The 13660-nt window shown below is 44.3% G+C and overlaps 1 long non-coding RNA gene across 3 annotated transcripts in view; it reads left to right on the top strand.

Moving 5' to 3' along the window:
- Positions 1–7812, top strand: part of LOC144494092 (uncharacterized) — a 34709-nt gene extending 26897 nt beyond the window's left edge. For all 3 annotated transcript variants that reach the window (XR_013497820.1, XR_013497818.1, XR_013497819.1), the window contains one exon: positions 7315–7812. This is a non-coding gene — a long non-coding RNA (uncharacterized LOC144494092). The remainder of the gene's footprint in view (positions 1–7314) is intronic.
- The last annotated feature ends 5848 nt before the right edge of the window (positions 7813–13660 follow it).

Raw genomic sequence — 13660 nt, 5'->3', positions numbered from 1 at the left:
AACTTTTAAAGCATTTTAATGGCTTCAAAAAGCCTTTATCTTTATTGTTATAAATTTTCTATTCTTTATTCATAGTTTCTCGTAAATATCACAGATCTTCTCGTGACATGTAATTAATGCTATTGTCTTATTTGCAGTATTTACAGCCCTAAGATTTGCCACTACGAGGCAGCAGAGAGCTATAAACCCATATGGTAAAACTTTGGCTTAAAGATTCAGCTGAAAACACAAAACCTGACTTGGCTATAAAGGAACTGGCAAATCTCAAGGCTCACAAAATAGTAATAGGGGATTGCACAGTTCAAGCTCTACAAATCCAGTATTATAAGGTCACACAGGATGCAAAGGCAATTTACATTGTGGAAAACTGAAATTTAAGCATTCGCTTCTTGCTCACTGACAATCAACTTTTAACTCTTTCCTGCTGCATAAAAGTTGAAACATGTAATTTGTGTTTGGCTCTGGAGGAATGTTATTAGTTGATTGGTTACAAAATAAGAAATAGTTAACAATGTGCTTCATTAAGGTTGCCTAAATGCTGAAAATGTCACAACTCAAGGAAAACATGTCATTACGTCTTGGTTAGTAGATATCAAAGTCAACAATTACAGGGAATATTGGCAGGACAAATACTTTCTTTAAATGTTGATAATGTCACTCATTCTTTCATTGCTAGAAGACACCAAGTGGGATACTCTTACTGGGATTGAGTTCCACGGCTGCCAGCTTCCCCTCTAGTACCTTGTCCAGATGATCATCAGTCATATGTGAGTCCTCATGGTGGAGGCCATGAGGAGAATCATCTATACCCACTAATGTACATTCCCAGTAATTAACATTCGGTAGCAGGAATGCTGGTTGATTTAGTTATCTCTACCCAAGGATGTTGAGATCAATCAAGAGATGAAATCGCTGGGCCTCTGACGCAAATCTTTGTCTCGTCACTGGACACAGGTGAGGTCCCAGAGGATTGGAGGATAGCTAATGTGGTCCCGTTATTTAAGAAGGGTAGGAAGGATAACCCGGGTAATTATAGGCCGGTGAGTTTGACGTCTGTGGTAGGGAAGTTGTTGGAGAGGATTCTTAGAGATAGGATGTATGCGCATTTAGAAAGAAATAAACTCATTAACGATAGTCGGCATGGTTTTGTGAGAGGGAGGTCATGCCTCACTAACCTGGTGGAGTTTTTTGAAGAAGTGACTAGAATGGTTGATGAGGGAAGGGCCGTGGATGTCGTCTATATGGACTTTAGTAAAGCGTTTGACAAAGTCCCTCATGGTAGGTTGGTGCAAAAGGTTGGATCTCATGGGATAAAGGGGGAGGTGGCTAGATGGGTGGAGAACTGGCTTGGTCACAGAAGACAGAGGGTGGTAGTGGAAGGGTCTTTTTCCGGCTGGATGCCTGTGACTAGTGGTGTTCCGCAGGGCTCTGTATTGGGACCTCTGCTGTTTGTGATTTATATAAACGATCTGGAAGAAGGTGTAACTGGGGTGATCAGTAAGTTTGCGGACGACACGAAAATGGCTGGACTTGCAGATAGAGAGGAACATTGTCAGAGGCTACAGAAGGATATAGATAGGCTGCAAATTTGGGCAAAGAAATGGCAGATGGAGTTCAATCCAGATAAATGCGAAGTGATGCATTTTGATAGAACTAACGTAGGGGGGAGCTATATGATAAATGGCAGAACCATAAAGGGTGTAGATACGCAGAGGGACCTGGGTGTGCAAGTCCACAGATCCTTGACGGTGACGTCACAGGTGGAGAAGGTGGTGAAGAAGGCATATGGCATGCTTGCCTTTATAGGACGGGGCATAGAGTACAAAAGTTGGGGTCTGATGTTGCAGTTGTATAGAACGTTGGTTCGGCCGCATTTGGAATACTGCGCCCAGTTCTGGTCGCCACACTACCGGAAGGACGTGGAGGCTTTAGAGAGAGTGCAGAGCAGGTTTACCAGCATGTTGCCTGGCATGGAAGGGCTTAGTTATGAGGAGAGATTGAGTAAACTGGGGTTGTTCTCACTGGAAAGACGGAGGATGAGGGGGTGACCTAATAGAGGTGTATAAAATTATGAAAGGCATAGATAGGGTGAACGGTGGGAAGCTTTTTCCCAGATCGGTGGTGACGTTCACAAGGGGTCATAGGTTCAAGGTGAAGGGAGGGAGGTTTAACACGGATATCAGAAGGACGTATTTTACACAGAGGGTGGTGGGGGCCTGGAATGCGCTGCCGGGCAAGGTGGTGGAGGCGGACACACTGGGAACGCTTAAGACTTATCTAGATAGCCACATGAACGGAGTGGGAATGGAGGGATACAAAAGAATGGTCTAGTTTGGACCAGGGAGCGGCGCAGGCTTGGAGGGCCGAAGGGCTTGTTCCTGTGCTGTATTGGATGAGATGTGAAGGCATAGGACCCTTAAAAGGTGAAGGGGGAAAAGTTTGTGCGGAACCGTTAGAAATGGCGGAGGTGCTTAATGAATACTTTACCTCGGTATTCACGGTGGAAAGGGATCTGGGTGGTTGTACTGCTGGTTTGCGGTGGACAGAAAGGATCGAGCATGTGGACATAAAGAAAGAGGATGTGTTGGAACTATTGAATGGCATCAAGGTTGGTAAGTCGCCGGGACCGGATGGGATGTACCCCAGGTTACTGTGGGAGGCGAGGGAGGAGATTGCGGAGCCTTTGGCGATGATCTTTGCATCGTCGATGGAGACGGGAGAGGTTCCGGAGGATTGGAGGATTGCAGATGTGGTCCCTATATTCAAGAAAGGGAACAGGGACAGCCTGGGAAATTACCGACCGGTGAGTCTAACCTCAGTGGTTGGTAAGTTGATGGAGAGGATCCTGAGAGACAGGATTTATGATCATCTAGAGAAGTTTAGTATGATCAAAAGTAGTCAGCACGGCTTTGTCAAGGGCAGGTCGTGCCTTACGAGCCTGGTTGAGTTCTTTGAAAATGTGACCAAACACATTGACGAAGGAAGAGCGGTGGATGTGGTCTATATGGACTTCAGCAAGGCGTTCGATAAGGTCCCCCATGCAAGACTTCTTGAGAAAGTGAGAGGGCATGGGATCCAAGGGGCTGTTGCCTTGTGGATCCAGAACTGGCATGCCTGCAGAAGGCAGAGAGTGGCTGTGGAGGGGTCTTTCTCTGCATGGAGGTCAGTGACCAGTGGAGTGCCCCAGGGATCTGTTCTGGGACCCTGGCTGTTTGTCATTTTCATAAATGACCTGGATGAGGAAGTGGAGGGATGGGTTGGTAAGTTTGCTGACGACACCAAGGTAGGTGGTGTTGTGGATAGTTTGGAGGGATGTCAGAAGTTGCAGCGAGACATAGATAGAATGCAAGACTGGGCGGAGAAGTGGCAGATGGACTTCAACCCGGATAAGTGTGTAGTGATCCATTTTGGCAGATCCAATGGGATGAAGCAGCAGTATAATATGAAGGGTACCATTCTTAGCAGTGTAGAGGATCAGAAGGACCTTGGGGTCCGGGTCCATAGGACTCTTAAATCGGCCTCGCAGGTGGAGGATGCGGTCAAGAAGGCGTACGGCGTACTGGCCTTCATTAATCGAGGGATTGAGTTTAGGAGTCGGGAGATAATGCTGCAGCTTTATAGGACCCTGGTTAGACCCCACTTGGAGTACTGCGCGCAGTTCTGGTCACCTCATTACAGGAAAGATGTTGAAGCCATTGAAAGGGTGCAGAGGAGATTTACAAGGATGTTGCCTGGATTGGGGGGCATGCCTTATGAGGATAGGTTGAGGGAGCTTGGTCTCTTCTCCCTGGAGAGACGAAGGATGAGAGGTGACCTGATAGAGGTTTACAAGATGTTGAGAGGTCTGGATAGGGTAGACTCTCAGAGGCTATTTCCAAGGGCTGAAATGGTTGCTACGAGAGGACACAGGTTTAAGGTGCTGGGGGGTAGGTACAGAGGTGATGTCAGGGGTAAGTTTTTCACTCAGAGGGTGGTGGGTGAGTGGAATCGGCTGACGTCGGTGGTGGTGGAGGCAAACTCGTTGGGGTCTTTTAAGAGACTTCTGGATGAGTACATGGGATTTAATGGGATTGAGGGCTATAGATAGGCCTAGAGGTAGGGATATGATCAGCGCAACTTGTGGGCTGAAGGGCCTGTTTGTGCTGTGGCTTTCTATGTTCTATGTTCTATGTTCTTTGTTCTTTGTTCTTTGTTGAATACTGCTGCCCAGGCTGAAAGCACCTAACGCACAGTAAGCTGGGGATCAAGTTGGGATCCTTCTGTGCTACGGCCAGTTACAAGTTGGTTAAACTTAATTGGCTCGATTTTCAATCCTTTGACCCGGTTCAGAGAGACAGAGGACCAATGGTTCGTCCCGCTGGCCATTGTGCTGGTGCTTTGCCTCTATCTTGTCTCTGGGTCATTTTTGTGATGAGACAATGAGGAATTTTCCAGTCGTCTTCCATTTTCCCACGGTGACGAGGGCCAGTGAAGGTGCCCTGGCTATGGGCACCCGGACACAGGTGTGGGGTGCCAGCACTCCAGGCAGACCTTGAGGTCATCCCTACCTGAAAGGGGGCAAGAGCAACCACAGGCGCCGTGTCGAGGATCTCCCAACTCCAATCCCCACCACTCGATAATGGTAGCTTGACTGCAAGAACAATTTTTTAACTTAGGTTTTAAAAAGTTGATGAGAGGGTGCCACCCTGTTGAAACGCCCTTTCACTTACTAACCTGCCATTACAGTCTGCTGCTCTTCACAGGCTGTAACGGAATTGTGTTGGAATTTCAACCTTATCATCCAGGAATACTGGATTGCTGGCAAAAATAGTGCCACAAGAAGTCAGGAGCTTCCTACAGGGCGGTAGGGGAATTTATTCCAGATTCCTGCTGTGTCCCTCATAGTTGCCAGTTACAAATCACATTATTCTTACACTCACTTAGAAAATGGGACTAGAAGAGGAATATTGTACACACTTGTGAGAAATTCATTGACATGAAAATCCTCAACAAGGTATACTATACGTTCAGTATATTACAGAGAATGCGAGGAGGGCTTTCAGTATATATTGGAGACAAATGTCTGAAGTAGGAATACTGGATTGTTGCTTGTGCAATTTTTCTCATGATGCTATCTTTTTGGGCAAATTTCTTTACACGGGTTGCAGGCAATCTTGTTGTTGTAGCTATGGTGTCACACATAAGACAGATTGGGTAAGGACAGGAGGCTGCCTCCCTGAAAGGACATACGTGTTTTTATGACAATCTGATAGCCTCACTTTTAAAGATAGAAACATTCCAGACTTTTGAAAAAGACTCTATAGAGCAGCTTGCCAAGGAGAAATTTGAACTCTCATTCTACTGAATTATTCATCTAAATTCCTGGATTTATCTCTCCAGTAATGTAACAATTAAACTACCACACCCCGAAGGATCATGTTGTGGTCATCCCTTTGTCCATGTTCATTAGGTTAACAGGCTAGGCTTGATGGTCATTATTTTCCGATTAGACAAGCAACAAGACAACCTGTCTGCCTGTGGAAAGGAGAGTGATCCGTAAAAATTGGGAAGAGGAAGATAGAAAAAGGAATCCAATGTATGCACTCCAAAATCCTTGTAAGGATATTATTGACTTTAGTTGGGGAAAACTGAATTTTCTCTATTTTATAAGAACATTCACTCTCTAATCTTCCCACAAATTTCTCTCTTTTTATTTGCATGGCCATTTAACATTATTCTGATACTAGAGTTTTAGATTTTTTTGGGCTGTCTCATCTTTTTTTCATGGGACATGGGCGTGGCTGGCTGGCCAGCATTTATTGCCCATCCCTAGTTGCCCTTAAGAAGATGGTGGTGAACTAGTTGCCCTTAAGAAGGTGGTGGCGGCATGGTAGCATAATGGTTAGCACTGCTGCTTCACAGCTCCAGGGACCTTGGTTCGAATCTCGGCTCGGGTCACTGTCTGTGTGGAGTTTGCACATTCTCCCTGTGTCTGTGTGGGTTTCCCCCGGGTGCTCCGGTTTCCTCCCACAGTCCAAAGATGTGCGGGTTAGGTTGATTGGCCATTCTCAATTGCCCCTTAGTGTCCCGGGATGCATAGGTTAGAGGGATTAATGGGTAAATATGTAGGGATATAGGGATAGGGCCTGGGTGGGATTGTGGTTGGTGCAGACTCGATGGGCCGAATGGCCTCTTTCTGCACTGTAGGATTCTATGAACTGCTTTCTTGAAACACTGCAGTCCACGGCCTGTGGGTTGATCCACAATGCCACTAGGGAGGGAATTCTAGGATTTTGACTCAGCGACTGCGAAGGGACAGTGATATATTTCCATATATCTTCAGGTGGTGGTGTTCCCATCTATCTGTTGCCCTTGTCCTTCTAGATGGAAGTCGTCATGGGTTTGGAAGGTGCTGTCTAAGGATCTTTGGTGAATTGCTGCAATGCATCTTGTAGATAGTACACACTGCTGCCACTGAGCGTTGGTGGTGGATGGAGGCTATATCCGTGCATCTATCAACCAGGGGAAGCTTCCCTGAACAACTTCACTAGGGAAAGCTGTATGAAAGTCCTGAATCTTGACTGTTTTACAATGTAGCTTTCCCCCCCATTCTCAGCTTAAGCTGTGGTGCTTATTACATACATAAACTCATGAAAGGTGCTAAATTGTAAGTAAATACTTGGCGAGAAACACTAGATTGCACAATATACCTCACAGGTGACAACATCCTACTGGTTGCGTTTTTCTGTTTCTGTGTTTGTCAGCCCGTAATTTTCAGCCCACTTATTGTCATGGGTCTGCGAGAGGCGGAACCAGAACATATCAGCTGGCAACTCAACTGCCAAAGTCACAAAAAATCCATAGAAAGACTTTCTAAGACTACACAATCTTACTTTTCTTCAAATAGCAACCAAGGAAAGTGTCCGCACTATTATTTTTCTCTGGGATATTAAGAACCATTATATCACCCAAAAGGTTGCTTTGCCTGAGAAACACTCCCCCAGTACAGGCCTGGACTTAAACCATTTGGTGTGTCCAATCTGAGCGGCCCTACCCACAAAGCCATCAAAAAAATCTGACAGCTATTTTGTGTATAAATGTAACCCATTTGTTTAGTTTCCCAATGCACCTGGTTTTATCTTGAAACTTTGCTTTACACATGCAAATTTATTCATCTATAATATCAATGGAGTTATTCTTGGTTTATATTTTTGTGGAATTATAAATGCATGGAAAGTACTTTTTTAATGAAAAGAACATAGATTCTTCATTATTTGCATGACATCTTTCTCACTGTCATTTTTTAACTAGTTCTTTCTCATTCATACTTGGCAGATGGTTTCGGCCGGACTCTCTGGTACCTCTGGTTTCCGCCATGACCTTATTTGAAGGGGAGCTCCATGGAATATGCATACCTGATGATGGATACCTAGGGTGCATCTAGCTTCCTCCAAATAAGGGATCTGGAACCTCACTGGGTGCTGCCACCATTGTCCGGGTAACCTCATTGGCTAGAAGCTAGAGAACCTTCTGAAAGGGCGCAAAGAGGAGGATAAGAGACACCTGGAGGCCATCCCCAGCGTAGACTCGGCATGACCCATGGCGAAGAAGACAAGTCTCAGCGGCAACCCAGATGTCCTCCTTTATAAGAGGACATATAAAATCACCCTTTGAATCAAGGACTCTGAGATGGAGGAAGCTCAGAGAATTGCACTTGTGGCCTAGTCAAGTTCATTGGCATGGGTAGTATTAGGCAAATAGAGTTGAGATCATTTCGGAAAAATAACTGTGTTAATACTTATTGAACTTGTTAATGAAATTGGCTTGAACTGCAAACCGAGTCTTGTCCATTTGTTCTTCTTGTTAATAAGGCACCTGGGTAAAGTGTTTGCAATGTATGAACTGGTTGAAGTGTCCAATGTTACAGACAACAACATTTAGAAGTCAGCCTCCATCAGGTATCTCACAACTATCAGTCCTTCTTCCATAAGGATTCTACTTGGAGGATGTATGAATCCTGGGAGCTGATAGGGCAAAGGGATGGGGGGACTGGCAAGCAAGAGGACACTGATCAAGCACTCCTTTTCTTCAAAATACTGCAAATCTGTAATTAAAACAGAAAATGCTGGAAATTCTCAGTAGGTCAGGCAGTGTCTGCAGAGAGGGAAACAGAGTTCATGCTTGAGGTCGATGACCTCTCATCTGAACTTGAAAGGTTTGGAAAGGAAGACGTTTAATGCATGTAGAGTTGCAGGAAAAGGGGGAAGGGAGGAAAGAACAAAAAAAAGGTCTACGTTAAGGTGGAAAACAGAAGAGATTGGCAAAAGGAATGGTGGTGCAAGGTAAAAGACAGTGGTAAGTGTGCAAGTAAAGAAACGAAATATTTGTCTAAAGGAGATTTGAATGGAAAAACAGAATCACTGCCAATGTCTGCCGTCAATAAACAAAGTCAAAGAAACACAAAACAAAATGGCGACCAGCTGAAATTGTTGAACTCAATGTTAAATCTGGAAGGCCGTGAAGTGCCTAATTGAAAGATGAGGAGCTATTCTTCGAGCTGAAGTTGAGCTTCTTTGGAACAGTGTAAGAGAGCATGGACAAATGACAGACAATCAGAAACTTTGTCATGTTTAGAAACTGAATGAATCTGTTCTGCAAAGCGGTCATCCAATCTACATTTGGTCCCCTAGTGTAGAGGAGACCACATTGTAAGCAGTTTCTCATGTGGAGAGAGGATTGATTAACAGGCAGAAAGCAGAGAGCAGGGATAAGCAAGGCATTTTGAGGTTGGCAGTCTGTGGCCAGTGAAGTGTTCCAAAGATCGGTGCTGGGATCTCAGTTCTTTACAATCTATATTAATGACTTAGATGAGGGTTCCAAGGGTAATGTATCTAATTCTATTAATGATACAGAGCTTGCTGAGACAGTAAGCTGTGAGGAGGTTACAATGAAACTGAAAGGGATATAGACAGCTTCTGTGAGTGGACAATAAGGTTAACACTAGTATTGCAACATGGGGAAATGTAGGGTGGCATGGTAGCACAGTGGTTAGCACTGCTGCTTCACAGCGCCAGAGGCCCCAGTTCAATTCCTGGCTTGTGTCACTGTCTGTGTGGAGTTTGCACGTTCTCCCTGTGTCTGCGTGGGTTTCCTCTGGGTGCTCCAGTTTCCTCCCACATTTTGAAAGGCGTGCTGGTTCGGTGCATTGACCCTAACAGGCACCAGACTGTGGCAACTAGGGGAATTTCACAATAACTTAACTGCAGTGTTACTTGTGACTAATAAATAAACTTAAAAATGTGAGGTTATTCACTTTGACAGGAAGACTAGACAAGCAGAATTTTTTTAAAAATTGTGAAAATACTTAAATGTGATAGAGGGATGTTGGCGTCCACCACAATATCCTTAATATATGAAAAGTTAAATTTGAGACACATCTCAATGTGGTAGTCAATGTATCAGATCCACTGCACTCCTTTTGCCTAAACGCTTGGTAATTTTGTTGAGGTCTGAGACATCTGGACAGCGAACAGATGGGAGTAGAATTAATTTATTTTGAAGATTTTGTAAATAAGCCCCTTTCTTCACAATTGATTTATTCTGAATATTTCAGGATTGTTCAAAGCTCTCTCCAGATGATAACAGCATCAGAGCTCTGCTTTGTAAACAAGAACTACGAGAGCCTACTGTTTCAGCACAATGGGACTTTTTACACCACCACAGTAATCACCGGGAGGGAGGTAAAAAATGCCTTGTCAACATAAAATAATGTGGTTGTGATGTGGAGTAAACATACTGTACTTTCATTTTATTTTATCAATTACTATTCTCAATAGGACTTGACTATCAATCTTCAAACCTGTCATCGCCAACCACAGAAGACTTTTTTTCGGTGTGTTTGCTGTACTTGATTTGCTAACGCAGATATAAATAATCTTTGCAATTTTAAAGCTTTTCTCGCGGGACATTAAGATGACAATTGGTCACTAACCTGAAACTTTAACTCCTGTTTTCCTTTCCACAGATGCTACAGACCTGTTGAGTATTTCCAGCATTTTCTGTTTCAATTTCAGATTTCCAGCAGCTGCAGTATTTTGCCTTTGTAAACAATAGAATCCCTACAGAGCCTGCACAGCACAATGGGCCGAATGGCATCCTTCTTTGCTTCAAGGGCTCCTGCAGTCCCGGCTCTTTTGGTACTAATGCTGTTTTGGTACTGCCAAGGCTAATGGAGCTACCGGCCAATCCAATTGGTCCCAGTGAGGGGCAGAGATTTCATAGAATCATAGAATCCCTACAGTGCAGAAGGAGGCCAGGCGGCCCATCGAGTTTGCACCAACCACAATCCCACCCAGGCCCTATTCCCATAACCCCACATATTTAAGCTGTTAATTCCTTGACACTAGGGGTCAATTTGCATGGCCAATCAACATAATGCGCACATCTTTGGACTGTGGGAGGAAACCGGAGCACCCGGAGGAAACCCACACTGACACGGGGAGAATGTGCAAATTCCACACAGACAGTGACCCAAAGCCGGAATTGAACCCGGGTCTCTGGCGCTGTGAGGCAGCAGTGCTAACCACTGTGCCACCGTGCTGCCCATTCTTAGCCTGTCCTTAGCCTGTCTGCAGTGCATTATGATTGTAGGCTGGGCTGTCATGGAGCAGATTGGCTCTGCACCAACTTTGCTTCTGGCGGGTGGTGGGTGAGCTGTCTGCCAGGGCCTCTGCTAGTCCCAGTAAATAGCTGTGCTGCCACTAAATCTTCTCCCACACACACGTCAGGATGCCTCCATCTCAACTTACTATCTCAGGAGATCCCAGCTGTTCCACATGGATCTCACGCAGACTCCCGACAGACCAAGCTCCCCCTCATGCAGCATTTAGAACAGAGAGTTCAATCAAAAACACACTCAAAACTTTCCGAAGAACCAGAGTTAGCTCCAACAACTGTCCACCCACAGGGGTAGAGAAGCAACAAAGGCAGCTTAGTCTTTTCATCTCCTACTGTAATAAATTAACTGTATTCAATCTCTCTTCAAGTTTATCCTCATCTACATGTTGCCCTTCAGTGGCATCATCTGAAAATACAACGTCAGGATCCACACGCCCACATTGATGACACGCAGTTCCACTTCACTAGCACCTCTCACAGACCCATACAGTGCAGAAGGATGCCATTCAGCCCATCGAGTCTGCACCAACCACAATCCCAGCCAGCCCTATCCCCATAACCCCATGCATTTACCCTAGCTAGTCCCCCTGACACTAAGAGGCAATTTTAGCATGGCCAATCCACCTAACTCTGCAGATCTTTGGACACAGTAAGAAGTTTAACAACACCAGGTTAAAGTCCAACAGGTTTATTTGGTAGCAAAAGCCACACAAGCTTTCGGAGCTCTAAGCCCCTTCTTCAGGTGAGTGGGAATTCTGTTCACAAACAGAGCTTATAAAGACACAGACTCAATTTACATGAATAATGGTTGGAATGCGAATACTTACAACTAATCAAGTCTTTAAGAAACAAAACAATGTGAATGGAGAGAGCATCAAGACAGGCTAAAAAGATGTGTATTGTCTTTCCCAAACTCTCCACTGCCTTTTCTTTCTCACACTGTTTTTTCGGCATCCAGATTTGGAACAACAGATGTTTATTGCAATTTTAAATATGAGGGAGACTGAACAAACTGTCTTGGGTCCCCACCACAAATTCCTTTCCCTAGCCACTGACTCCATCCCTGGTAACTCTCTGAGGCTGAACCAGATTGTTTGTAACCTTGGCCCTGAGCTGAGCTCCTCACCTGATGTTTGCTCCACCTCTGTAACATCTGTTTGCACCTCTGTGTCAGCTCATCTACTGGTGAAACCCTCATCCATTACTTTATTAGCCCTATGTTCTTCCAATATTCTCATGGCTGGCCTCCCACTTTGCACAGTTTGTAAGTTTATGCTTTTTCAAAACTTTGCTGGCCTGCATCCCAATTTGCACCCCTTCGCCGGAATTCTACCACCCTGCCTGCCACAGAATCGGAGCGGGCAAGAGGCAGAGAATGGAAATGTCCGTTGACCTTGGGTGGGATTTTCCTGTCTCGGGTAGAGTGAGGTTCTCACTGACCTTCAGTGGCTCCCAATCCATCATCATTTATTTTGTACCTTTTGTCAGAGATCTGTACCCTCCTCTAATTCTGGCCCTTTGAGTTTCCCCAATTTCAGTTGCACCACCATTGCCCCACTTAATTTTTATGGCCTCGCTCGTCCCGAAACCGTAAAATCCCGTCCAAGGTCAATGGACCTTCCCATTGTCCGCCTCTTGCCCGCTCCAATTCCCCTGGCGGGCAGAGCGGCAGAATTCCGGCGATTATCTTCTTTGGCTTGGTGTGTTTGATATTACCTCTGTGATGTGCCATGGAATGTTTGTGACAATTAAAGGCACAACGCAGATGTTCTCATTTTACATTCAACCCATTTTCCTGTAATAAGAATATGGAAATACTACAAGTCATGCTTCTTTCATGATGTGTTGAGCGGAAGGAAGAAACTGATTAATATTGTATCAAGACACTGTCAGGCCTATTTTGCAAATCTTTTGGTGGCAACATTCGTGTTATCACTGTTCTCCCTAACACTCACTGTAGGACTGGAGCAGCTTCATTTGGTCTTGTTGCCTAGAAGGGCTGGAGCTTTTTTTAATTAATTAAATTGCTGTTCCTTATCCAATGATCCTGAGGAAACAGCTTCTGACTTTATCAGGTGCTGGAGGAGCCCATTTCTGACCATATATCCCAGTAGATTCTGGCACATCAATGCAAATCACAGCAGAAATACATTCAAACTGTCTCATTAATATGTAATCGGTTGCAGTAAATGTGACTCTGTCGCAAATAAAACGGACCAAACTGTATTCAAGATACCGCAGAGAAAAATCAAATCCTTATCCCACACTCCATCTCTGACTGAGAACCGGTAACAATCGCTCAAGGCACTGTTTTGACATTTAATAATCGGGTTTAACTATAGCCACACTAACAAAAATTCTGGAGCCGACTGGACTTACTCAAGGCTGCAATCTAGCCTTATCTAATGTGTTAATCGTAGCTGGCCAGCAGACGCAACCTCATATCTCAAACTTTTTAATGTTTTTATTTCAGTAATATTTTTTATTTAGCAAATGGAGTTTCGCCAAAACTCATTACACGGTCGATGCTTGTTTTTTTTGTCTCTTCCCAAACTTTTGCAGCGCCGAATTAATAAAGCTGCCACAATGATTGTTCAGAATCCTAATGGCTGTCACATCAGCTATCAGATTCTTTTGATTAACGGAATCTTATAAAAACTTTGCTTAATCCCCTGAGCTAAACTGCAGTTGTAATAATATTGAAACGAAACTCACTGCTGCAGAACGTTTAAAGCAGGAAATACTATGCAATCCATCATTTAAATCTACTGTATAATATCAAACTTTATTACTCACTTACTTCATGTAGGAGATACTTACGCATTCATTTCAAAAAAGGGCACATCAACTATAATTCAGTTTATAAACTGTGGAATAGGTTGTGAATGTCGGCATGAATATTCATTAGAATCCCTTAATCTGCCATCTATGGTGATTCATTAGGGGTATGTAAATATCACTCATTGGAATTGTTCTAAACTGACTCAACTATAATTTTGTCATT

Source organism: Mustelus asterias, chromosome 5 (assembly GCF_964213995.1).
Source record: "Mustelus asterias chromosome 5, sMusAst1.hap1.1, whole genome shotgun sequence".
Taxonomy (NCBI): domain Eukaryota; kingdom Metazoa; phylum Chordata; class Chondrichthyes; order Carcharhiniformes; family Triakidae; genus Mustelus; species Mustelus asterias.
Note: the sequence above shows the minus strand (reverse complement) of the source record. Positions and strands in the feature narration are given on the sequence as shown.